Genomic DNA, 27,892 nt, shown 5'->3' on the forward strand with positions numbered 1-27,892 from the left:
CTCTGACACCTATTTCACCAGAGGGAGGCGGTTCCTGATCAAGATCTACCAGAACAGTGGTAGGTGCTTGGTAGAGCCCTGTCTGACCACCCAGCCCCTGGCTGCTCTTCTGACACCTAACACTATGGCAAGCAGGTTACCAGGTCAGAAGGTGTGAACTGTTTCGATACGGGTTTGTTGACTATACATCCACTTTCCGTGTGGCCCGTTATTATTTTTCAATTCTTAAGCAAAGAGTCTAGGAATTTAAATTTGAGAAAAATCTATGTGGGCTGGGCTTACACAAATTAGCCCTGAGCAATTTTTCCCTTTGAGCCAGTGATTAAACCAATGAATTTCCCCATATAGAAGCTATAGGTAGAAAATCTCTTATATAGCAGCTCTCAGCTTTGGGGGAAATGTTATCCCTTAAGGATGTATCTAGCAATTTCTGGAGCATTCTAGGTTGTTATGACCACAATGGGAGAGCTTACTCCTCGAATCTAGAGGCAAAAGCCAGGGATGCTGTTATCAGCCTACCGTGCATGGAACAGCCCCGCAAACACGAGTTACTTGGCAGCAGATGATTGCTTTAAGGAATGCTATGTGGGAGGGCCTGACTGAGTGGCACAAAGATAGGAAAATCTGACAGCCTTGTGGCCATCTTTTCTGCAGCCAAGGACATCTGACCCATGCTGGCTGCCATGTTCTGTGGTTCCCTTGAGAAGTTCACACTGCCCATAGAAACCCAGCACGGTAATTAAGGTAGAGGCGTGCAGAAGGAACTGTTTCTGTGCTGTATTTGTGCATCCACAACTCTTTTGGGCAGGATGGCTGGAGAAAGAGAGACGGAACCAGGGCTACCAAGAGAGCTGTGATGGCTTAAAGTGACTGTCAACTTGACAAGACCTAGAATTACCTTGGTGACAAACCTATGACAGAGTTTGCAGGTGGAGGTTAACAGAGATGTGAAGAACCACCTTAAATGTGGCCAGCTTATTTTCAAGTGCTTAAGGCCCTGGTCTAGACAGAAAGGAAAAAGTGAGTTCAGCACCAAGCTTCACCCCCTCCCCCTTTCCCCCCTCTTCCCCTTCCCCTCCCCTCTCTGCCTTTGTGCTTTCTGAATATAAATGCTGCCCAGACCTGTTGTCGTGTGTGTGTGTGTGTGTGTGTGTGTGTGTGTGTGTGTGTGTGTGTGTGATACTTTAAACTGTGAGCCAAAATAAACTTTTCCAACCTGAATTTGCATTAGTTGGCCATTTAATCCCAACACAAAGAAAAGAGAAATTTATAAACTGCCTATTTCTTTTCCTTAGTCCTAACACCTACCCTTCCTCATAGTGGGAGAGGAGAAAAGGAAGGAGCTAGAATGACTTAACCAGCCAACCGGGATCCAGGACGAAGGTTTTGACAGCTGCATTGACTGTGTGTGTTGTTGAGCCGCTGCATCCTGGAAAGAAGATGTGCTTGGTTCTTTAAAATTTCATCAGTCTCGGTTAACCTCCTGCCCGTGGGGAGTTGACTGCTCACACAGGGCTCAGGGAGATGGAAGCAAACCAGATTTCACTCCTGGGTCAATTCATTTCTCCCAGTCTCGTTTCAAAGTCTGTCTGAGATAAAGCCCGACAGCATCTTCCCGGACGACAAGCTGCCTTTGAAACTGGGTGAGGAACATAAACAAGGAGGAAAGCCAGGCTCCGTCTATGGGGGTCCTTCACTAGAAAGAAGTGACTTGGTGAGGCTGGCTCCTGGGGTAAACGCAGGTCTTGAAAGTAATTCATATTGGCTTCTGCCATATGCATTGCTAGGTCTTTCAGTTATGTTTTTATCACAGGCCTCTTTTCCCAGACCCCACCATCTCCCAGAAAATTACAACGGCGCTCTCTAGAAGCAACAGTTGTGTCTTACACGAAGTTTTTCCCAACCTCTGAAACACTTCTCTGTCCTGCAGCGTTTCTGCCGACTTAGAAAAAAAAAATTATAAAGGGCGTGTGAGGGAAGACTCATAGGAGGTTTGTCCATTTTAAAAATAAACATTTCTTTTCCTTTGGCAGGGGATGCGTTTCCTAGAAGCATACAAAGCAAGGGTAGGGAGAGCCCATCTCTGCCACTGCCTGAAAAGGGCATCATCGGGGGAGGGGGTGACACACGCCTTTAATCGCAGTACTGGGAGGCAGAGATAGGCCGATCTCTGTGAGTTCCAGGTCAGCCAAGGCTGCAGAAAAACCCTATCTCAAACAAACAAACAAACAAACAAAAAATTCAGAACATCCGCCCTCTTCTAGGCCAGTGGCTCTCGACCTGTGGGGTCGAAACCCCTTCGGCAAACCTGTCTCCAAAAATATTTACATTATGATTCATAACAGTAGCAAAATTATGGTTACGAAGTGCAACCAAAGGTAATTTTGTGGTTGTGGGTCAGAACATGCAATGCATGTTACAGGGTCATAGCATTAGGAAGGCTGAGAACCTCTGCTCTAGGCTCTACTAGAGACTGGAGCTGAAAAGTCACCATACCAGGATAAGACGTGTCATCTGTCGCTCAGAGGCAAGGCTGTTTGTTTGTTTTTGTTTTTCTCTTCACCGGGCATTCCCAAGAGTGAAGGAGAAATCACTTTCTGCAAGGCTTTCAGTACCAGCTCCAAAGCACCATGAAGGCCACCCCTTCACTTTCAGACCCAGAGCAGAAAATGCTCAGACTCGGAGGCAGTGTCCAACCCAAGCAGAGGGACAGCAGGTTAGTTCGAGGCTAACCGAATCAGTGATTAAAGCAACGGATAACTGTGTTTTCCCCAAGGTCAGGCAGACAGAGAGGGTGCTCTTCCTGGTGAACTTAGTCACACTGCCATGCCACTTGTAGGCTGAAGGTGGAGATAACCAAGAATAAGACCAGTCTACTGAGAAAACTTTCTGACCCCTGGAGATGCAGTGAGGTAGGGCAGACCTTACTGGATGCTCTGTGGTCCTGAGGTGAGCTGCTGTTACCACAGACTGTCTGAGATCTAGACTCTCCATTGGCACCGCATGTGCCAGCCTCATGTGATGGAAAGAACACATCAAAGAACATAGGAAACTGATAGACATAGACCTCGGAAGCAAGGAGGCCTTACAAAACCAAATAAAGCAAAACAAACAGAGAATTCCTATATCCTGTGTCTGCTGGGAAGAGCCACGGTCCCCACATAGAGCAGGGTTAGGCATTTTCTCTCTCTGCACAAGACTATTCTGGATCCAGCACTCAGAATTCCGTTATATTGGTTAACAGATGTTTCCCAGACTTACGCTCAACCGATATAGAAAGACACAAGAAAACTTTAAGCGGGATGAAGAGTCTACAGCTCACCGCTTCCTCCCCCCCCTCCCCCCGCCAGTGCAATCTATATTAAAAAATTGTTCAAACAACATTCAAGGCCATTAGCTAATGAATGTTTCTATTTGTTATCTCCAGGACTAAGGGAGCGTCCCCGTGGTCCCTGCTAGCTCGAGATACTTCAGTAACACATATCTATGACATGTAGTGTTACAAGGAACTTGATGCTGCTCGGCGAATGAATGAATGAATGAATGAATGAATGAATGGAGAGCTGCTGGACAATGAGGACTGCTGGACATATGGACACTAACAGGCCTTAGGGTCTAGGAAAACACTAGAAGAAGAAAAAAAAAGAACGAATAGGCAAAAGATCTTTGTGATGCAAGAATGCAACAGGGGAGAAGGGAGCAGGTTCAACAGAAACCACTCTCACGGCATTTTCTTTTATTTTGCCATTAGGAAAAACAAAAACAAACAAACAAACAAACAAACAAACAAACAAACAAAATTGGCCAGTCTTTGAAATCTCTTAATATCCTCCCCCAAGGTGGTTTAAAACTAACTGCTTAACTGGGTTGTCTAACACTGAGTAGACACACAGTAAGTACAAGTCTCCCCACGCAGAAGCCCTCTTTCCCACAGCCTTCGCCAGAACTCACTGGAAACCAAATTTCAGAGTCTAAAGGCCAACTTTTCAATGCTAAACCGGACCCATCCAAATTCTCCTAATGGTTGAATAGTAAGTACTAAGCCAGGCTTAACCATCAGTAAATCAAGAGCCACTCAAAAAAAGAGCATGCCTCTTTCCCTGCCCCCCAGACGCCCCTTTAGAACACAGCAGGTGCCACAGAAAGTGTAACCTAACCAACCCTCTTCTGAGTACTCATGATTTAAGGCAATGACTGGATTGGTGGAGATGACCCCCCCTTCTCTGCCCACCCAAGCTTCCAAGAGACAGCCAAGGTCATGGCATAGCCTGGCCCTCTGGGATACCTTGGGGTACTTTGTTTCCACACAGCTCCAGCTGTCTCCTATGGGTTAAACAAGTTGCTCTTTATCTGGTCTGGTCTGTTTGGTGAGTTGCTAACTTTGTCTTTGCAATGGGTTTGGGTCCTGGGTCTGGGAATTTGTGAGGGCCATACAGAGTCTGGCACACTACACTTTGGAAGGTCGGATGGTAAGTCCATTGTCCTTTCCTGCAGTATGCTAACGTGTGCTTCCCAAGATGAAAAATGAATCATTCTGTACCTACTCCTAATTCTCTTGCTTTAAACTCCGTTTTTCTCTACTTAGATTTGTTTGTTTTGAGGGTTTCTAGGGATGTTAGGCAAGTTTTCTACCACTAAGCAATAGCCTCAGCCCTCTAATTTTGTGCACTGTTCTTTTGCTCCCATTTGCAGAGAACTTTTGTATCTGATATGCTTAAGACCTCTAGAACAATGGTCAGTTTTTAAGACAGAGCTAACAGCAGTGAGATAAGGAACATTCTAGAAACTACTGGTCCTTCTACACAGCCGAGGGACTAGCATTCCAAGCTACGGTTTGGACATTAATAGCCTGAAAGTAACCTGAGGCCTTTTAAATTCTTACTACAGATAATCTCAGCAATACAGGACTCTATCCATATCATTAAAGAAAGAATTCTGTTATTTGGCATGCACATTACAAGAAGAGGGTCCATTATCGGGCTTTCTTTAGAGGTACTGAATAAAAAGCCTCACCTAAAACCACATCTGCTAATGGGCCTGCCTGGATGCCTTCTAAGCAATGGACTATTTGGGGAGGTGATACTTTTCTCTCACATCTTAATTTTTCTTCTGAAGGTTTCAGTTTTTTCTCCCTATGTGGACCAGGAGGATATCAAACCTCTATTTTTTTTTTTCCTCAAACAGGAACCTTGACTACCCAACCTTGATACACAGAGGCACACATGCCCAGGAGCTGGCTGCCCTTATACACAGAGACACATATGCACACATCCATATGTCGATTCCCTCCTCTTGAGATAACCCTCCCCACACCCCTGTAGCTGAGGATGCTGACTGATAACTTCAGATGAGCATATCCTTGCCAGGTTTGGAAAGACTAGAGGGAAAACATCTGAAAACAATACCCTAGAGACCCTGCTGGGTAGTTAGCATTTCTTAACTGAACTTTGATTTGTGGCTAAATGAAGTTCAGAATAGAGCCAAGACTCATCTTATGCATGTTTAGACTTGTGGGTGAGCCCGAACAGCTGATAACATATTTACCAGTGAGAATTATCAGGAACTTTCCAAAACTTTTTTTTAAAGCCGCATCCTCCTATAAAGAGTTAAACTCTCCTTCCCCTCTTAGCTTGTTTAATATTATGTCTTAAGAAATGTTTAAGTTTCTAAAAACTATCCCGAATACTGGAGAGTTTCATAAACATCAGAGAACTCCCTTTAAAAATCCTGACAACTGATGGAGAGAACCCAGAAGCTTACATTTAAGTAAATAAAGAGGTGATTACAAATGCCTGTTTCCTTGACAACTCCCCTCCCCCAGCCCTTCTGCGATAGGGAAAAACCAAAATGAAAACGAGAGGAGGGGGTATCTACAGAATCACGCTGCGTTCCAGTGAGGCCCAGCCAGGCCAAGCCCAGGAAGGAAATACAAATAAATCCATTTAGATTGGGACTGTATTTTGTGGAGTGTATTTTTGTAGTTGTCATAGAAACACCAGAGACAGAAGAACGTGTTGCACGAACACAAAAGAGAACCCGTACGTGTAACAGGAGCATTCTCTACACCTTCACGGTAGCCAAGAAAATGCTTCCACCCTGGGAGTGGTGCTCGCAGAGCCCTCAAAAGCTCCTCACTGTCTGGCACAAAGCAGTGGTCGTGGAGCCTCGGTGCTTCCTCCCACCCCCACCCCCACCCCCCGCCGCCGCATCATTTTCCCCAACCCACTAGCATCCCATCCTGCTCAGAGCCTATCGCTTCCAAAGTACTAGGAAAACCAGCCGAGCAGAGGGACCCCTGCCAGAGAAGGGCATCGGATCATTGCACGCCCCACCCCAGGAGAAGGTGCCTGGAAATGGTACCAACACCACCTACCTCGCTCCGGGCAGCTCTTTGCATTGGCGCTCACTAGCCAGAACTGCGAGGCAGGAGCCTCTACTTTAGAGAAGCTGTAAGTCAGCCAACACTGGAAAGAAAAAGCGAGACTCCACCCAAAGGGGTGGACCCTTCGGGAAGAGGGAAAAAAAAGGTGGTCCTTGGCTGACGTCTCTCCCCACCCATGTCACTTCCTTTTAAAGCTACGACTTAGCAGCTACTGGGAGGGAAGCTCGGACCCGTGTAACGTGAGCCACCCTCTTTCACTGAGTGTAAGGAAATGTCCGGCTCGGCCTCCTGTTGGAGTCAGATGGGGATTGGGATCGAAGTCCCCCCGCGTGGATAACAAAGCCATCCCAGTGGCCTGCCAGCACCCGCCCAGCTCAAAAGCCCTGTTGCGTCCCTGTGCATGGCCCGAGAAACCTCGGCCTCCTGCCCTGGAAATCGCCCCTGCCCCCCAGCTCCTGCATGCCCTTTCGTTCAGGAAAAAACAAAACAAAACAGGATGAAGGCTGAAGCCGGAGCATTCTCTGCCTTGCTCACCTCTCCTGGCCACCGCTCCACCGCCCGGAAGCCCCTTCCAAGATCACACCCAGCGCTAAGACCGGCCGACTTGGGATTCCCGGAGCTCCTTTGGATGGATGCTCTCTCTCCCTCCAAAGCTAGGTGCCAGCCGGGTGCCAGGGACAGCTACTGCTGCGAGTGAGCACAAGCAAGCAACACACACATGGCATTTACACGCCGGTTAAGTTAGCAAGGGTCTGAGCAGACTTTTTTTTTTTTTTTTTTTTTTTTTAAACCGCATAGAGTCGTGAAACTTTAAGGAGGGTGGATTGTTGGAAGCGCGCCAAGGCCAGGTCTGTGACATTCCTGGAAAGGTGACTTCTATCGCTGGGTGCCTAAAGCGCCCTTCAGATGCGCGCTGTTCAAGACACTGCCGCAGATGTTTACATATTTACAGAGAGAATGCCCCGTGGTCGCGCTACTCTAGCAGTATGAACGAATTCCTCAGGGCTGCAGAAAGGCAGGGAACAGCTTTCCGTGCAGACAGGAGCCAAGAGGGAGAAGGCACTTGTGAAGCAGGAAACAGGTTTGGACTTAGACATCCTGAAGATCATCTGTAATGTGGGAGGAATAAAAGCCCAGTGGGGTGGGGACTGGAGAGCAGAAGAATCCAGACCAAAAGCCCATTTGTAGGGAATAAAAATTAACCTGATCGGTTAGTAAAGGACTATAAAAGTTGCTGGTAAAAAAGTTCCCTGTTAAGTACTGGAGAGATGAGGTGACTCAGTGGTTAGGAGTGCTTACTGCTCTTGAAAACAGGGTTCAGTTCTAGGCATCCACATCTGGCAGTTCACGACCTCTAGGGAATCCAACACTCTTTTCTGATGTCCAGGGCCACCTACATAAATGTGGTATGTGTAAACTCACATAGGCACACACATACATAGCATAAATTACCCTCCATTTTTGTTTTAGTCATCCAATGTAATATTTAAGAGTTCTTTGCAAACTCCAGCTTCTAGAACATTGTGGGGGAATTGTGAGTTCCAGCTCTGGGCCACATAGAACAATAGTCTCAACACCTCCTCTCCCCAATATAATTCTCTTTAACAACTTTAAGTTATGCTTTTGTGATTTTATTGTTGATGGGAATCAATGAGTTCTCCAAAAATATCTTCCAGATAGTTCAATTTTTTCATAGTTGCATTTTGGATGGAAATGTAATTTGAGAATTGTTGCTGGACGTGTGGCACAGCCTTTAGTGCCAGCATGCAGGAGGCAGAGACTGGTGCATAGATCTCTGAGTTCCAGGAAAGCCAGAATTATACAGAAAAACTTTCTCAAAAAATAATAAATAATAATATCTAAGTCTTACATAAGTATACATCAGACTGATTACAGATACGGTGAATGATTTTGGTGAAAAAAAAAAACAGGAAATTAAAAATTTGACAATTGTGACTCTTGTTTGAACTCAATATTGAATGTTTTTATTTCATTATTATGGTTCAATCCGGACCCTCACTATTGCTAAGGCCTTGTCTTTTAGCCAATGTAGCTAAGAGCTCATGATCTTAAAATTGCATCTGAGGGAAGGGAAGGGAAACACCATCTCTGACTATGAAAGTGGACTCACAATCTCACGGGATTGAATACTAGGCATTTTATTTAGAATCCCAATTAGAATCTGCTTTCTGTGCCTGTGTTCACAGAGGATTTATAAACATTTCTGTTACAATCTAACTGCCAAGCGAATATCCCTTGGGAATCCATGCCACAAAAACAGAGGAGACAGTGCTCAGTCTTGGAAGGGAAAGAGCAGTGGAAACAATTAGGATGCAGAGGGGCACAATGTCTCAAGTGCGCAGGGGCTCCAAGTGGTCAAAGAAAGGGGAGGGAAGAGGGTGGGGTTGTCAGCAAAGTCTCTTTCTCCATTTCCCACTCAAAGGGGAGGGGCACTGTCTCCATCATTATGACAGAAAGAATTATTGGGGATAAAAAAATTCAGACTGAGAATCCCTAACGTAAAAATCCAAAACTTTCCAAAGTCCAGAACCACCGAGCTTGTGTGACACCTGCCTCTTGTTCTAGTCCCCAAAGTGAAGACTGTTGTTGTGCAGACAGTTCAATAGTGTCTAAAGTTAACTTTTGCCTCCTTTATAATGTACATATAAAGTTAAAAAAAAAACAACTTTTTTTTAAAGTTTTATGCTTAGGACCTAGAGAGATGACTCATCAGTCAGGAACACTAATTGTTCTTCCAGAGGACCTGGATTGATTCTCAGCACCCAAACTGTCAGAGGCTTAGTCCATCATCATCATAGTGGGAAGCACCATGGGTGTAGATAACAACTGCCTGCCAGTTGCAGGGGATCTAAAGCCCCCCTCTATCTCTGGGGGCTCTCAGCACATACATGTATGTGGGCAAAACACCCCTCTCCCAACACACACACACACAAGTTGTAAAAGAGGCTGTACTGACTGGTTTTGTTTGTCAACTTGACACAAGCTGGAGTTAAATCACAGAGAAAGGAGCCCCAGTTGAGGAAATGCCTCCATGAGATCCAGCTGTCAGGCATTTTCTCAACTAGTGATCAACGTGGGAGGGCCCAGCCCATTGTGGGTGGTGCCATCCCTAGCCCCGCCCATTGTGGGTGGTGCCATCCCTGGCCCAGCCCATTGTGGGTGGTGCCATCCCTGGGCTGGTAGACCTGGGTTCTACAAGAAAGCAGGCTGAACAAGCCAGGGAAAGCAAGCCAGTAAGTGACATCCCTCCATGGCCTCTGCATCAGCTCCTGCTTCCTGACCTGCTTGAGTTCCAGTCCTGACTTCCTTTGGTGATAAACAGCAATGTTGACATTGTAAGTTGAATAAACCCTTTCCTCCACAACTTGCTTCTTGGTCATGATGTTTGGTGCAGGAATAGAAACTGTGACTAAGAGATAAACCCTTCCTTCTTAACTTCTTAAGTAGCTTTTGTTTGGGTATTTTTAAAATAAGATTGTGTGTGTGTGTATGCATGTATTTGAATGTATGTATGTATCTGTGTCTGTGTGTGCATGTATCTGTGAGTATGACTGTGTGTACACATATGTGTAGATGCATGTGTGGATATATCTGTTATATATCTGTGTGTATGTATTAGTGTGGGTGTGTTTTATATCTGTATGTGTGAATGTGTATATGAATATATCTCTGTGCACATGTATCTATGTGAGCCTGTGTGTGTGTGTGTGTGTGTGTGTGTGTGTGTGTGTATGCAAGTATGTGTGTAAATGTATGATCATGATAGCATAGGATCTCCTGGAGTGGGAGGTATGGGTGGCTTGAGTTGCCTGGCATGGGTGCTGGAATTGAAATCAGGTCCTCTGCAGAAGTAGTGAGTGTTTCTGACCACTAAGTGCTTCTGTCTTGGTCAGTGTTCTATTGCTGTGAAGAGACCATGTCCAAGGAAAAGCATTTAATTGGGGCTGGCTTACAGTGTCAAAGGTTTATTCCATTATCATCATGGTGGGAAGCACACCGGCTTGTAGGAGAGGTGCTCAAGCAGTAGCTGAGAACTACATCTGGATCTATAGGTAAGAGAGTAGCACTGGACCTGACTTGGGCTTTTGAAACCTCAAAGCCCACTTCCTATGACAAACTTCCTCCAAAAGACACACCTATTCCAACAAGGCCACACCTCCTGATCCTTCTCAAGTAGTGTCACTCCCTAATGGTCAAGCACTCAACTATGAGAGGCATTCTTATTCAAAACACCACACCACTGGTTCTGCCCCTTGTCAGGGTATTCTGTCACAGCAACCAAGACACTTTTTAACCTTATCTAGAAAATCTCTCCCAAACATGCCCAGAGGCTGTCCCCTCTGTTAACAATCAGACTCTCACACCTTCTCTATAACAATTATACAAATATAAACCCTACTGTGTATAGTAGCTAGTTCAGTAAATATCACCCCAAATTCATGTTTAACCAGAACCCCAAAATATGACCTTATTTAGAGACAGGCTTTCTATCTATGTGATCAGCCACAATGAGGCTGGAAGTTCAGAGTTACAAAGTTTGGGGTCTATCATTTGTACCCTAGGGGAGCAAAAGAAGGGGTCTTAGGGATTAGGATGGACCCTAGACTCAATGAATTTATAAGAATAGGAAAAATCTAACACAAGTAAAAACAGAGGCAGATTGGATTGCTGACAGCAACAGTCCTGCTAACACCACCAACAGCTAGGGAGGCACCAGAACAGACCATTCTTTTGGGCTTCCAAAGTGGACCAGCCCTGTTGACTCCTCAGATCCAGTCTTCTGACCATTGAGAGCACATACTGTTCATGTTTTAAGACTCATGGTATGTGGCCATTTGCCATGGGAGCCCAGGGAAACCAAAGTAACACATGCAAGTAACACTGCACAGCTCAAGACAACCTCTCCCGGGCAGGAAATGGCAGACTTTCATTTGCTGTTTTATATTAATTGCTTCATGCGTACTTTCTGCAACATACATGTATAGCTTTGATCAGGAAAAAAAAAGTGGAGAAAAAAAAAATCTTGGCACCAGATAAACAGCTCAGTGGTTGATATAAAGATCTGAATCTTCATGAAACTGGCCTCTAGTTTGCAAGCATTACATTTTTAAAAAAATTATGAAATGCACAGGCTGATTCTAACACTTATATGAAAGTGCAAGGAGCCAAGCACAAACAGAAACTGGGTGAGCATTCCTTCTTCAGACTCCAAGAGAGATGGCTGTACATTACAGAGCTGAGGTGACGCTGGCAGTTAGCAGGCTGAGGAAGGAAGACTGTCATGAGTTTGAGACGAACCTGGATTGCAGAATGAGGCTGGCTTAAGCTACAGAGCTGGGCTTACTCCATAATAATTATGGTTACATAATATGCAACACTATATTAAATACTAGTATTAAATCACACCATATTTGATACATAATACATATGTTATATCCTTATATAAGATACATCATTATTATCATACAGAATGAAAAATCCAAATCAAGTATTTATAGGGACTCAGTGTATCATACAAATGACACTACAGTCAAGGTTCTCAACCTTCCTGAGGCTGTAACCCTTTAATACAGTTCCTCATGTTGTGGCGATCCCCCAATTAAAAACTGATTTTCGTTGCTACTTTGTAACTGTAATTTTGCTACTGTTAGAAATTTTACTATGAATATCTTTTATTTTTTAAAAGTTGTTTTTTAAAAAAAAATTTATTTTAATTTATATGAGTACACTGTACCTGTCTTCAGATACACCAGAAGAAGGCATCAGGTCTCATTACAAATGGTTGTGAGCCACCACGTGACTTCTGGGAATTGAACTCAGGGCCTCTCAGAAGAACAGTCAGTGATCTCAATCACTGAGCCATCTTTCCAGCCCATAATATGAATATCTTATATGCAAATATCTGATATGTGACCCTTGTGAAAGGGTCAGGTAATCCCCCCCAAAGGGTTGGAGACCTACAAGTTGACAACCACTGTACTTTAGGGAAATTGAGAAGAGTCAATAAAAAATAAAAATAAAAGGAAATACACAGTAGCAAGTCAGTTAATCACTAACAGAAAAAAATAAAACAGGATCCCTTCCTCATGCTATTCAAAGAATTCCTTCCTAGGTAGTTGGAGTCCAAAGGTGAAGGATAAAATAAGACATCTTGAGCACAAGGTGAGAAATTATCTTTATCACCATCAAGAAGAGTTTTTCCTGAGTAGAACTATCTCAAAAAGCCTTTAGTCTAAAGGAAATTGAGAAACAGTTACCTTCAAATGAACAAGTTCTGATTTCTAGAAGCTACAATCAACAGTACCAAAGCAAACAGTAGAGTCTAGGAACAAACTTGTCATACATGGTACTAAGAGCCCTTATCCAGAGAAAGCCAACTCCATAAGTAATGTGAGGTTCTTGGGAAGGCATGCCACAGAAGGAACTATCTAACTTACTAACAAACATTCAAGATAGTCTACTTCAAGGGGAAAGCACACACCAGAATGGCAGCTCATCAACGGGTGAAACATACTGCCATAGCTGAGACCACAGAGCAGTAGATAGACACACTGCTCAGAAGGACAAACAGACCAGGCATGATGGCCCATGCCTTTAATCCAAGTACTCAGAAGTCAGAGGTAGGTGTTATCTCTGAATTTGAGAATAGTCTGATCTAGATGGTGAGTTCCAGGACAGTCATAGCTACACAATATATGGAGACTCTATTTCAAAGAAAACAACAAAGGAAAACAAAAGACAGACAGACACACACACACACACACACACACACACACACACACAGAGAGAGAGAGAGAGAGAGAGAGAGAGAGAGAGACTGAGACCGAGATGAAGTACCCTAATCAGTTTGGAAAGTCGTAGAATATGTTTTAGTAACACCAAAGACACACAAGGTCTGTGGTCCAGCATTTGCCTCATCTACCCAGAGGAGACACATGCCTGGGAGAATCAGAATATGCCCTGTAATCATCAGAACAGGGCGAGCTGGGGTAGCAAACAGCTGGATGCTCGTGCACAGCAGAAGAAATAAACAAATACCCTGTGATGAGTCTCTGATCTACCATCCAGCCTTGGAAACAAATGGGACTCAGCTATATGTAATGACAGAAGAGGATGTCTCACATGTAATTCTTCAAGCCCAAAAGGCTAGGAACCAGTTCCACCTGTGTGTGGTAGAGCATGGCTTTAGTGCCAGTACTTGGTAGGTGGAGGCAGGTGGATCTCTGTAAGTCTGAGGTGGTCTACATGATTAGTTCTAGGACAGCCAGGTCTGTGTAGAAAGACTCTGACTTAAAAAAAAAATAGTTACCTACTCTAAGATTCCATTGTTTAGGTCACCACATGTGTCAGGACATGGGCTTTGCTTTGGACGTAGGAAGGGGACAGATGGGAGGGGACAAAGAGGACCCAGGAGGTGCCTCAACATTCTCCTTCTCATTTCAAGCAGTCACTGTATGGATTTATTCCCTTAGGGGAAACAAACTAATCTATGCACCCTTATGATTTGTGCCCTTTTCCATGATCATTTTTTAGGAGAAAAAAAAGAATCATAAAGGGATGGGGTGGGGTGGGGTGGAGTGGGGATGAGGGACTAATGGGATGCAACTCGGTTGTAGAGTGCTTGTTTAGTGTGTATGAGGCTCTAGGGTTAATCCAAAATACTCAAGGACAGACAAACAGCTAAAGAGAAAACAACATACCCCAATTTCTCTGTCTGCCATTTTAGGGAAGACTCTCGACCTCTCCTCTAACACAAGGAACCTCAGTCTCTTAAAGCCCAACACTCATTTGAAAGTGAATTTGTTCGGGGCACACTGGCACAGTGTTGACTTTAGCTTTGACTTATGCAAAGGGCTTCGGGAAGCATATTTTAGGAAGCGTGGCTGGCTGTGATTGGCATACATTATAAAGCATCTATTGAGAGAGGCTCTTTGTGGTTATTCTGTGGCTTTATTTTATCCCACGGGCATTTGCTTTGCCTCCTTTCTGTGAGATGAGGACACGGTCCATAGCTTAGTATTTTTAATTATTTTTTTTTCAGTGCTGGCAAGTTTCTAATAAATAGTGACCTATTAAAGATGGGGTGGATGGATATTGCCACGAGCTAACCATGGTGATCCAGTCAGGGAAGGTTAGGTGGGACTAAAGGACTGGCTAGGAAGAACAAGCAAAACAACAACAACAACAAAGTCCCCAAGGTTTTGCTGGCACAAATGAAGGACACTCCCTTCAGAGATCTGGAATGTTCTGCCTTGTTTTCTGTCAACTCAACACAAGCTATAGTCATTTCAGAGAAGGGAATCTGAGATCCAGCTGTAAGGCATTTTCTTAATTAGTGATCAATGATCGAGGGCCCATTCCACTGTTAGTGGGGCCATACCTGGGCTGGTGGTCCTGGGTTCTATAAGTAGGCTGAGCAAGCCAGGAAGCAGCGCTCCTCTGGACTTCAGCATCAGCCCCTGCCCCATGTTCCTGCCTAGTTTGTGTTCCTGTGTTGGCTTCCCGTAGTGGACTGGGGTTTAAATATGTAAACCATTTTCTAAGCCAAATATCCCCTTTCTTCCCCAAGTTGCTTTGGTGATGCTGTTTCATCACAGTAACAGAAACCCAAGCTAAGACACCTGTGAAAGGTGAAACTGAGTATTGTCACGTTCAAGGGCAACGCTGTCTTCCCAAATTCTGGCAGTTAGACAAAAACCAACACCAAAACCAAACAAAACAATAAGAAAACAAAACAAACCCAGCATTCTTCAGAGACTTGTGAAGCTAGTTTCCCTCTACCAAAAGAGGTCATTCCCCTTATCAGAGGCAGGAGGGACCTGGCATCAGTAGTGCCATTAATGTACAGAAGTGCATGCTGGCTTCCAGGCTCCCTCGGTATCCTGAGCACCCACCTCCTCCCCTACCTAAACATCTACAGCTCGTGGGCATTCCTCCCCCTTGCTACTCATTCTCTTTATAGCCGATATTTTTGGCTATGATCTCTCTTTTTGCCCGTGTCCTTTTGGTCTTCTCTCTTGGTACCACCCCCATCTTCCCCACCCCTTCCTAATTCCCTAGTGCTCTCTCTGCTCCTGATCCTGTCATGGCCAGGTCTGGTCTATTGGCCATATTCAGTCTGTCTCTTTCTCTCTCTGATCTCTAGCTGTTCCCTCTTTCATATCCTCAATAAGAAGCTTCCCATGAACCATACCATGGTGCAGTCCTGTCTTCAGTTAATAGTGTGACACCCAAGATGAAGCTTCTATTAATTACCTGCTGACAGAGCCTGGGCAGCAGGAGTCTGAGATGCAGGAGATAAGCATCTTGGTGGAGTTGGCATAAGTCTGGCAGCTGCAACCTTAGGGTTGACAGGTGAAGCCCGGCAACCTAGTTAGGTTTCAGTCCGATAAGCAAGGAGCAATTGCCAGCTGCGACCTGTTTGATGCAATATTTACTTCTCAATGAAGCACACGTTTACTTGGTTGACAGGTAAATGGTTGGGGCCGAGTGATAGTCAAGACATGCTTCCACTTTAAAATGAGTCGTGTATCTGAAATTGAAATTAACCTGGAGTTGTGTCCTTTTATTCAGTAAATGTGGCCAGGCCACTTTGGGAACGAGAGAGAGGGCTAAGATTAAAATTTGGGTCCTACTGCAAATAAGAGTTTCAGATAGAAGGCTGGAGGGATGGTTAAGTGGTTAAGGTCTTCCGGAGGACCTGGATTCAGTTCCCTGAACCCATACTGTGGCTCACAACCATCTGTTACTCCAGGCCCAGGGGATCCGATGCCCTCTTCTGGCCTTCACGGGTACTGCATGTACATGGTGCACATACATATGTGCAAACTAACACCCATACATTTTCAAATAAAATTTTAGGTGCTTTAAAAAAATGTAGGAAGGAGACAAGGAATAAATGAAGAAGACTGAAAAGTGAATGAGACAGACAGAAGGCACCCTGTGTGCAATGGCCTGGAACATCCTAAGGGAAAGGTCATCAGAGAGAATGATGTGAACTTCAGGTCTCCCATGGGACAAAGCCTTCCATTAACCCATGCCTGGCAGTGCAACAGCCGCTGGTGACTTATGGCACGTGCTTCCTAGACCAGGAACATTTGGCAAAGCCATGACTTTTTTTAGGTCTGCTCATTCAGGCTTGGTTGAGAAAAGTGAAGGGAGTAGCCAAAATGGCTCAGTAAATAAAGGCACTTGCCACACAGCTGATGCCTGGAGTTCAATCCCCATGACCCACATGGTGGAAAGAGAGAGTTAACTTTTGTGAGTGTCATCTGCCTACATATCTCTGCCCCCATCCACTGTAGCATGCACACTGAACCACATTTACACATATGAATAAAAATAAATAAATAAATGGTTTTGTTTTTTTATTAAGTGTTGAGAATGGATTTCATTTTGTGGTCTATATCTGCCTCTGCTCTCCTTAAAGCTGTCCCCAGAGAATCCAAACAATGGAGTTTTCTATCTGTTTACTGCTAACCTTTTCCAGGAAATGGCAATCCTAAGCACATCAGTCAAGCCACAAAGATAAAGGGCACCAGGCACAGGGAAGATAGGGAGCTGACCTACAGAAAAAGGATGGGGGGCTATCATCCTGAGCTTCATGGAGGCACACTGAGACTTACTCCTGTTCCATGGGGAACAGGAAGGCAAGACCTACTGGGGACCATGCTGGTCAAAAGCAGTACGGTCTTGGAAGTTTCCTGCAGCAATGCATACTGAGACCTTTCCACAGCCTGCATTTCAAGTATATATTTTTTTTCTGGAAAAGGAGAACCATTGGTGTCTGTTAAATCCTTTATATCTTCTTAATGTAGCTGTAAGCATTAAGTTCCTTAATTGAAGGGGAGGCAGCATTGCACATTCACGAGAAAGGCGCAGTGTTATGGCACACAGCGTTTCATTCTTGAGTTTACGAAGATAGAGACTTTCCATACATAGCTTGGCCTTCAGCTGTTGAAAACAGTGGTGTGTGTGGGGGAGGAGGTGATTGTCACACAGTGTAACTTCAGCCTAGATTCAGACATTTTGTCACATTGAGCACAAACTAACAGAACCTTCCCATTCACACTTCATTACACAGAGCTCATCACTATGGTCCACTTAAATCAGGTCATGGCTGGAAACCTCCCACAGGCTTCTGTACTCACAACAAGCTCAAAGCTGGTAGCGGTACTTTTCATGACTTTAAAGAATACATTCACTCTCACAACCTTGTGACTCAGCCTACACACCCTATTCATTCTGTTCTTCCATGTTCTCTCCCTGAAAATTTTCAATGGTGTGCCTTGAATAATGATTTATGGTATCTCTACAAGCTACTTAGGATGATCATATTTATTTATGATATAATTTAATCAGTGGGAATAATTGGTCAACCATGACATAATTCAATCAACAGGGATAACTGGTCAACCATGCCACTGGTTCTTTCAAAGGATATATAGTCTTCCATTGCATTAAAATAAATGCAAAATATATTTATAAATTATTTGTGAGACTATAATCAGTGCAGCCTGATACAAAAGCTGTAGTAATTTTTGAACACATGCCATTTGAATTTCATCATCTTCTCACAGGTGGAGAGGCTGAATTTCACTGCCCTAGAAACCCGGCTTTGTCATTTCCATAAGAAAGTAGTTCTCACACTTTAAAGGACACTAGAACTACCTGTGGGACTTGTCAGATCACAGAGCCCAGGACCCCACCCCCAGAGCTTATGATTCAGTGTGTGGGCAGAATCTGAGAATTTATCTCTCTGGAAGGTTCCCAGGAGAGGCACTTGAAAGGGAACTATATTAGAACATGTTCTTGTCTCGTGTGTGTGTGTGTGTGTGTGTGTGTGTGTCTGTGTGTGTGTGTCTGTGTGTCTGTGTGTCTGTGTGTCTGTGTGTGCTGTGCATGAACATGTGCACATACACATATATTCATATAGATGTATCAGTTCATGTGTGCATGAATATGGAAGCCAGACAACACTGGGTGCCATCTTTAGGAACATTTCCACTACATTTGAGACAGTTTCTCATTGGACTGGAATTCACCAATTATGCTATACTACCTGGCCAGTAAACCCTAGGGATCATTCTGTCTCCAGCTCCCCAGGCCTAGAATCCTAAGTACATGCCTGGCATCTTACATGAGTTCTAAAGACCCTCATATTTGCATGGCATTTCACCCAAAGAACCAACTTCCCAGGCCCAGAGCATACTCATAAAGACCTTATCCCCACAGAACAGCAAGGAAGCCACATGGAGCACTGGACCCTCAGAATTCACTTCACTGGTGCAGAAACCATAGTATAGATAAGGAACTGTCAGCATCCACCTAGGTCCTGGGGTCCCGTTCAGTCTCCTGAGACCTGCAAAGAATCCCATTGCCTTTCCATCTACTGACATGTCCTTCATAGCTATTCTACACAGAAAGCATTCTTTTTTTTTTTCTTTCCTGTCTTTGAGTCAAAGGGGAGTAAGTTTTACAACTTGCTTAAATTGTGAAAGCTCTGTTTATCGTTCTCTGATAATCCAAACTAGAGGACTCCACTAGACTTTGTTAGCATCATTCACATTTCTGGCTAGATTAATTTGAACTTGACCTAATGTTGCCTTTGCATATATCTTGATGCCCAGAACACCTTGGAAACTGCTTCCCACAGTCCTCTCCCAAGCAGCTCTGAGAAGATATTAGCTTGCATTTTACACAGCTACTTGTGTCCTGGCCCATGAGACACTGCCCCTCTATCTTAAGCAGCAGACTCTCTTGACCACCAAGGAGGGTATTTGGGGGCTCTGTGAACCCTTGTGGGATAGTGAGGGAATTCTACTGGTTACCCAAGTCTTTCTGATTGTCCCCACACAGGCATACCTTACTAAGTCCTGGTGGTTAGGGCTACTCCAAGATCCCCTACAGGAATCAGGTACTCATTTCCTCTATAGGGGTATAATCACCTACTTGGTGGTTTTGGTGCCTCTGCCAAGGCGTAAGAGATGATTGAGGCAGCAAGCTCCCTATGTCTCACTGTCTACCCTGACTGGGTGGTTGGGGGACTCATGCCATCATGCACTTGCTAACCTCTTATATTATGAGCCTAGGCTTTGAAAACACCAAGCCTCTCTCAATTGGCTTGGTTTACTCTGAACATCTAAAGATAAGCAACCAATATTTGTTATACCTCCAAGGTTAAAATCAGCTAAAATATACACAAGGAGATGAGCAAGTAGACAAGATATGGAATTTTAGTAGTTGGTTGTACATCACTGTGACAAAGTACCTGACAGAAGCAACTGAAAGGAGGACTTATTTTGGCTCAGGGTTTTAGAGCGATGCTCTAGTGGTTTGAATGAAAATGGCCCTCATAGGCTCATATGTTGGTGGAACTGTTTGGGAAGGATTAAGAGGTGTGGTCTTGTTAGAGGAGGTGTGTCTTGGGGTGGGCTTTGAGGTTTCAGAAGCCCATAGTACACCTAGTTGGTTTTCTTTGCTTTGTGGTTGAGTCTCAAGAAATAAACTAAAGTCACTTTTCCAGCACCATGCGTGCCTGCCTGCTGCCATGTTCCCCTCCAGGATGGCCATATTCTCTAACCCACTGAAACTGTAAGCCCACAATCTCAACTTTTCTAGTGCTGTGACCTTTTAATACAGTTCCTCATGTTGTGGTGACCCTAACCATAGAATTATTTTGATACTACTTAATAGCTGCAATTTCCCTACCATTATGAATCATAATGTAGATATCTGATATTATGACCTCTGTGAAAGGTTCATTCAATAGCCACCACCACCCCCAAAGAGGGTCCTGACCCACAGGTTGAGAACTACTGTTACTAGCTAAGCCATATTCTCTATGATTCCACAGCCTTCCAAAACCATTCCCACCCCACCATCTGGGAATCAGGTATTCAAATGCAGGACTCCTATGCAGGGAATTTTGCATTCAAATCATGACTCCATCCTTCTAATTTTGAAATAATTTTTAAAAGCGGGTTGCTTGATATTTGGAAACCACCAAGTTCTCAAGAAAGACAAGGCCAGCTGTATTGTAAATTCACAACTTGTCTTCACAGATAACCCCATTTCTGAAGGAAAGCAGGAACTATATATAAATGTGGTAATGGTTGATATTGTGTTAACTTGACAAGAGCTAGGGTCACTGGAATGGCTATTCCTGGTTGTGACTTGACTACATCTGGAATGAACTACAATCCAGATATGGAGGGCACACCTGTGACCCAGCTCTTGAGGCTGGAGTACACAAGTTTCTGACCTGGATCTTGGCATGGAGATCTTGAGGCTTAGTGGCCATGAAAAGCTTAGGCCCTCCAAAAAATAAAAATAAATAAAAGTTTAGGCCTAGGCAAGATAGTATATACCCTTAATCCCAGGAGATGAGGCAAGGAGATCTCTGAGATCAAAGTCAGCCTGAGACAAAGCAAGTTCCAGATCTAGGTGTGGTGGTACGTACCTTTAACCTGAGCCACACCTTCTGCTGGAGGCCTACATTAGGACACTGGAAGCAGGAAGATTTGTTCTTCTTTGACTGCTTGCACTTACTAGCCAGCACATCTGTTGGAACCGACTTCTACAGAAGACCAGCTGAAACAACCAGCCTCATGGGACTGAGAAGCTAATAGATTCTTGGACTTCCATCCACAGCTGCCCATTATTGGGTTAGTTGGACTACAGACTACAAGTCATCACAATGGATTCCCTCAATAGAGAGAGACGTTCTATAAGGTCTGTGACTCTAGAGAACCCCCACCAATACAGTCACCTAGGGGACAAATCACCATTGTCTGGAAGGATGCTTTGGATTGTGCTGGCTGAGATGACAGGGCATATCTTCAATGTGGGCAGTTCCATTCCATGAGCTGGGGGCCCAGACTGAGTTAAGAACAGGAACACAAGCTGAACACCAGCATTCCTCTCTCTCCCTCTGCTTCCTGACTGTGCATACAATGTAACCGACTCCCCCACTCTCCTGCCATCTTGCCTTTTCTGCTCTACTGGACAGGACTGCTAGACTACTGGCCAAAGTAAACCTTTTTTTCCTGAAGTTGTAGTTTTTTTTTCATTTTGCATTTGTTTTTTGTTTTTTTTTTCTTTTGTTTTTAGAAAAATGATTGCTACAGATACCACGTTTAAATGTTATTACATACTAACGTCATCTGCTCTTTCAAACCAACAGCATTCTCCGACTTTGAAGCCAGCCTGCAGCGTATAGTCTCATGGCACTGAGCAGAGAGGCTCTGCAGAGGTTGCCCGGCCTGCTGTCGATTCTGTTAGCACTGCCCAGTGAACAGTTCAGCTGGAATCAGTTCTCCCAGGATCCGCGTGTTCTTTGTTTCAGCAACAAAGCAGTTTTCAGCTCTAAAGCATCTGTACAGTGGACGGATGCTTGCCTGTTTTCTAGAGCGGGATTTTCAGAGCACACTCTAACCTTTTCCTTGTTGACTCAGTGTGAGTCACCGTTATGAATCAAACCCATAGAATTTCAGTACAAAAAGGTGCCTCATGGACCAGTTAGCTCCGGGTTTTCATATTCCAGGGTAGAGGGGGTGGTAAGAGGGCAAGGATGGGCTATGAATTTGAAAGGGGTTCATCTGGAGACCCCGCTTCACCTTTGGTCATGGTTCTGATTCCCACACATGCTGTGGATGCGGTCAGTCCAGACAGCTCTAACACTGTGGGTTATAGTGTTAGAGTATATATAGATACCCAGTGCTCTGGCCACTGAGTCCCTGTCACTGCAGCAGCCTGGGGTGTGCGTGGGAGGCTGGAGGAAAAGTGTTTTCTGCTGTCTCCTCGGCTGGGGCTTCCAGCTGCTACCATTTCCACAGCGGGCTCAAAGGAGACTTTTCATGTGAACCCAGCTCTGTTCTCTGCCTGGCTGTCTCTGGTCAGTTGCTGGGACAGCTGTGAAACCCTTTCTTAAGAGAAACCCACTTTCTCTCCCTTCCTACTTCACTCTTAGATCTGGCCACCAAGTAAGGGGCCCAAAATAACCAAATTGTACTTTTGTGGCCTGAAGGAAGATACTCAAGGCAAGGTGTCTGCTAGGGTGACATCCCTTGGTTTACAAATGGCTCCTCTTGTGCCAACAAGAAGGTCCCTTCTCTGTGCCTGTCAACATTCTAACCTCATCTTTTTGGGGTAACAGTCACGATGTTTAGGGCACACCCTAATGTCACATTTCAAAGGCCATTTCTGCAAACACAGTGTCTCCTTGAGCTTCTGATGGTTGGGACATGGCTCAGTCCATGATAATCTTGTTTGTGGCTCCGCTTACAGCAAATCCGGCTGTGGAGACAGACAGAACGATGATTCCAGGGCCTTTAATGTATTCTTTTAATTCACAAGTGGCCATAACGGACAACTGACTTCTCAAAAATTTTCTTCGTACTATTGGGTAGTACTACGTACTTTCTGAACAAATTATTGTTTGTTTCCCCTTCTCTCTCCTCCTCTTTTCCCCTTGTTTTCCTCACATGTGTCTTATTGTGGCCACCCCACCCCCTTCTTCAACACCTCCTGTTTCCCTCTTGAGGACTTCTTGCTAGTTCCATAGTCTATACCTCTGTCTGTCTGTCTGTCTGTCTGTCTGTCTCTCTCTTTCTCTCTCTCTCTCTCTCTCTCTCTCTCTCTCTCTCTCTCTCTCTCTCTCTCACACACACACACACACACACACACACTTAAATAGAAACATAATAGAACAATAAAAGTTAGGATCTGGGCTGGAGAAATGGCTTCAGCCATCCAATGGCCAAGGGCACTGACATACGTAAAGTAAGTAAATATTTTTTTTTTTAAGTTAGGATCTGCATATGTCTTCGTGTAGAAAGCTTTTGGGGTCGCTTGGCAAGAATTTGACATTGGGCCAGGACAAGGAAGTATGGCTACTCTAGACAGGAATTTGACCTTGGGCTGGGACAGGGAAGTAACCTTAGACAGGAATCTGATTTTAGACCATAACAAAGAGGTAGGCTCCAGGCAAGAGCATGACTTTGCCTCAGACAAGAAGTAGGCAGATAATCCAATCATCTTTACAAGCCCTTTACCCTGATTATGGGATTTTGTTTCTGGCCCTGCTTGTCCCTATCTATTTGTGTTCACTGTCTTATTCCCTTAACCCAGAGCTGACCTTATTACTACTTGCATGTAATTAAAATGGTATAAAAGCAGACTGGAAGAATTAAACCACCTTTCAGCCTCAGAACTGGCAGGGGGTCATGTTGTAGTTTTGTCTAATTGTCTCTTTCTTTTGTAATCCTTGCTTTGCCACTGAAGAACCCCGTTGACTGACTAAGCTGGCTTGGTCAGGTGGCACCCTTGGTGGATACAGTAAAGGACACCTCGGGAAAGTTTGGACCAGCGGTGACTAAACCCATAAGAATGGGCTCTTCTTCTCACCTCCCTGGTTGTCTGCCCACGTTGGCTGTGGAGTGAATGCTATCTCTCTGCACCTCTATCCCTCAGTCCTGCAGGCAGGCCCTCCTTTCCTCTTTCTTGGTCTCTACCCCACTGAAGCCACGCCCTCCTGCTTCTTTATTTATCATACTAGAATCACTGGGACACCTTGGGCACCAAATAAGCTCAGAGTAACAATGCTGTCAGGGTTTTAGAGGAGGTCTAGGGAACCAGAGATGATACTCTGTGATTCCTTTCTCCTCTAGTCCTGTACAGGTACAGAATTATGGCTTTAAAAGACTACAGGAGCTAGAGTGCCTGGATATCTCCTGTGAAAGTATCTCCTAGAAATGGCTGAATAGACAAGTCTGAAACAACGGTACTATCAGGGTCAAGTTCACAAGGAAGGTGGAATAGGTCATGGGTGCTACCTGCTAGACAAAGAACTATTGGCTGCTGGAAGGAGAATTAATCCTCCTCCCCAGGGATGAGCCTCCTTATTGGCTGTCCAGTGGTCAGCCATGAATACGCACCACTACAACAAAACCAGACCAAGCAGGTTTTATTCATGTATATTTATTATACACAACTATTTAATACTGTAATCAAAGAAACAAAGGCTCTTGACTCCTGAGGGGAGGGAGAGGGTGCCTGGGAAGGCCTGGAGGGAAGAATGGGAAGGAGGAAGTGATGTCATTCTATGTCAATTAAAAACATTATGAAAAAAAAAAAACGAAGGTACTACTTTTAAAATGGGTGAGTGGATATCACCAGTCATCACTAGAAATCACAAGAGGAGGAGGTACAAGGGAGGAAAGATACTTTGAAACTTTAATGTCCCCTTATGCATTCTTCATCTGTGGGGATTAAAGTGAACTTACTCGTCACAGAAGAATCAGAAGAATCAGAAATAGGAACTCCACAAGAAGACCAACAGAGTCAACTAACCTGGACCCTTGGCACTCTGAGTCTGAACCACTTAACCAAAGCACATACACGGGCTGGACCTAGGCCTCCCCACACATATGTAGCAGATGTGTAGTTTGGTCTTCATGTGGATCCCAAACAGCTGGAGTGGGGGCTGTCCCAAAAGCTGTTGCCTGCACTTGGGATATGTTCTCCTAGCTGGGCTGCCTTGTCTGGCCTCAGTGGGAGAGGAGGCACCTAGTCTCACAGAGACTTGAAGTACCAGGGGATAGATACCCAGGGGAGCCCCCACTCGTTCAGAGGAAAGGGGAATGAGGGTGTGGGGAAAGAACAGGGCAGTGAGTGGGCTGTAAAGTGGATAAGTAAAAAAAAAAAAAAAAAAAACTCATTTAAAAAGGATGAGGGGAAGAAAGCATATTCATGTGCCCTAAGGAAACTGAGGTCACTCCAACTGTGAAGCTAGGCCCCCTGATGAACTGAAGAAGCACTGAACCATGATCAACACAGAAACACAGACACAGAGCTGAGTTGGTACAGATCGGGAAGAGCGACCCACCTCAGCTTGGATTTCAACAGACGTTCTCTCTCACACATCCTTCGGTTGTATCCGAGACCTGGTGATTGGCATACGTCTCTGTCGAAGTTTGGGTCTAAGACCTAACCTGGTACCAGCGTCTTGGATTCCTGAGGGGTTGGCTTATCCAAAAGCCAGTCTCTGCCCAGGGGTCAGCCCAGGTCTCTGGAAAAATGGCTCTACGTAGGTGAGTTCAGCGGGCCTTGCTGATCTGCTCGGAGTTTGTGGCTACGGCAGCTATGTGTCAACCAGAACCCTCCTTATTGGAGACTGTAGAGCCCTGGGAACACATACCTCATCTACAACGTGTGAGTTTCTCGAGGTTGGAGATGTTAATGATAAGCTTTTTGTGATGAGAAAACCCTCAATACTGCGTTTGAAGCATTCTGTAAAGACAAGGAACATCCCCAGGGCTCCTCTAAATTCACCAGTTTTTCTCATTTTACATGTTTGCTCTCTTTATGTATGTACACTATGCATACTATATCTTCATATCTAAGAGTACATTCTACATATGTGTGTATCTGAGGGGTATATTATATATGCATACCCGTGAATGCACACTGACGTATATACATATTCATGTAGACTTTTTGAAAGACTATTTTATAGTTATAGACATCATGGTATACTACCCTTAAATCTGCGTAACTCATGAAAAGTGGCTTCTGCACTACGAACTCTCGGTCCTCATCAGAACCCATTAGGATCTAGCCCAGAGTGCTCTGTGACTTCAAACCTTCTCTTTCACTTCTGTCTGTGTAAACATTCGGTATGAGATGATGCAGCTAGGAGTCCCTAAGTAAATGTCACTTGACTAATAAAGGACAGAGGGACAGGTCTTCAGCCTGGTTTCTGCCTTGGCCTGGGGAGGTGGCTTAGTAAAGTGCTTGGCTTTCAAGCATGAGGACCTGAATTCAGCCCTCAGAATGCAAAAGGAAAATGCAGGGCGTGGAAGTAGCACCTGCTTATAATGTCAGCCCTGGGGAGGTGGAGACCTGGATCCCTGGGGTTAAGGGCTAGCTAGTGAGAGACCCTGTCTCAAAAGTCCATGGTAGGCAGGGGCTGGAGAGTGGCTCAGCATTTAAGAGCACTTTTAGTCTTACATAGATTCTGAATTTGACAGGCAGCATCACGTCGGGGAATCACAACCATTTGTAACTGCAGTGTGAGGGGGTGTGATGTCCTCTTCTGACACCCATGGATGACAGGAATATGAATAGTGCATATGCATACGTTCCAGAAAAATATTCACAATTAAAAGCAATACATCTTAAAAGACAAATAAAGAACAAAGCCCAGAACAGAACAGGTAGACAGTGTGTAGGGGGAGATACTGATTCCCTATTTGGTTCTTTTGCTGGGAGAAGGGTAAAGGTGGGACTTCTAGGTCCCAGGAGGAAGAGAGGAAACACAGGGAAAGAGGGAGCTTTCGGCCAGGCTTTGGAATGAGAGGTGTATCACAACCATATAAAATATAAAGTCTTGGGGTAGCTAGAACCCGGGGTCTTTGCCACAAGCAGATGGCTGATACAGGCTAGCTGATAAGAGTAGGGGGGATTTTACACCCAGTAATTGTGTTATCTGACAAGTTCTAAGATAAATAAAGCTGTCAATGCTTTTCTTCCTCAGAGCAAAGGTGGACAGAGAAAGATAACAGAATTACGGGATGGTGGCTTGGCGGAGCTAAGCTTCGAACACAGGCCTTAGCCTCGGGCAAAGGAGGAAACATGAATTTTAAAATTACACACAACAGCAATGTCCGGAGGAAACAACACGAGAGGTTGACTTCTGCCCTTTGACACCCCCTACACACTCACACTTACACACACATGCACAAATAAACACATACACACAGAGAGAGAGAGATTTAAAATAAAGCAAACAAACCACTCTCAAACTGTTCTCATTGGTTAAGACGGAAACCTTACACCTGACAAGAACAGTTTGAGGCTGTGGCTTCCTGTGTCATTAAATGATGAGAATTTTAGCTCCCTGTGGCAGGGCAACAGGAGCGGGAATATGGCAATTCTTCCTCGCTGTCAAGCATCCTGGAGCTCAGAGGTGCCAGCTGTCCCACAGAACAGGCAAGGACTGAGACTGCTGATTGGGTATCACGGGGCAGCACGGAAGGAGGGATGAACAGGGAGGGCTGGACATTCAGACACAGGGAAGGCTGGGCCTGTGTTGGGGTCCTGTGTGTGGTAGGGGTACAGGTTGGAGAACACTCCTATTGTCACAGGGCTACACCGCCACACACACGCCACACGTCAGACACCCATACATCAGGGACAGCCTCCTCTCATTTCCACTGGTGAATTTCTCCAGCACACATCCTACGTGGAGCCCTCTTGAGATGAGATCACAGGCACACAAGGGGCTCTGTGTATAGACACCAAGCTCTCTTTTCTGCTGCCTCCTCTTCCCCACACCTTTGGTGTTGTGGAACAGTTAGACAACTGGAGAAATCCATTTTCTAATCAAGACTCCTCGTATTAGAACTTAGAAGAAAACGCTGAATTTGAAACTCTGTCTTTGTTCTGACAGTTATTATCCTTTTATATTTCTAATTACTATGTTTCCAT

General features: G+C 44.8%; 1 protein-coding gene across 1 annotated transcript in view; it reads right to left on the reverse strand.

The window, feature by feature from the left end:
* The window catches only part of AGPAT4 (1-acylglycerol-3-phosphate O-acyltransferase 4), a 95,089-nt gene extending 88,630 nt beyond the window's left edge, over nucleotides 1-6,459 (reverse strand). Inside the window, exon 1 of the mRNA XM_080941679.1 lies at nucleotides 6,374-6,459. The gene's annotated coding sequence lies outside the window, so the exon portion shown is untranslated. The remainder of the gene's footprint in view (nucleotides 1-6,373) is intronic.
* Between the last annotated feature and the right edge of the window lie 21,433 nt (nucleotides 6,460-27,892).

The sequence above is a fragment of the Micromys minutus genome (assembly GCF_963924665.1).
Source record: "Micromys minutus genome assembly, chromosome: 30".
NCBI lineage: Eukaryota > Metazoa > Chordata > Mammalia > Rodentia > Muridae > Micromys > Micromys minutus.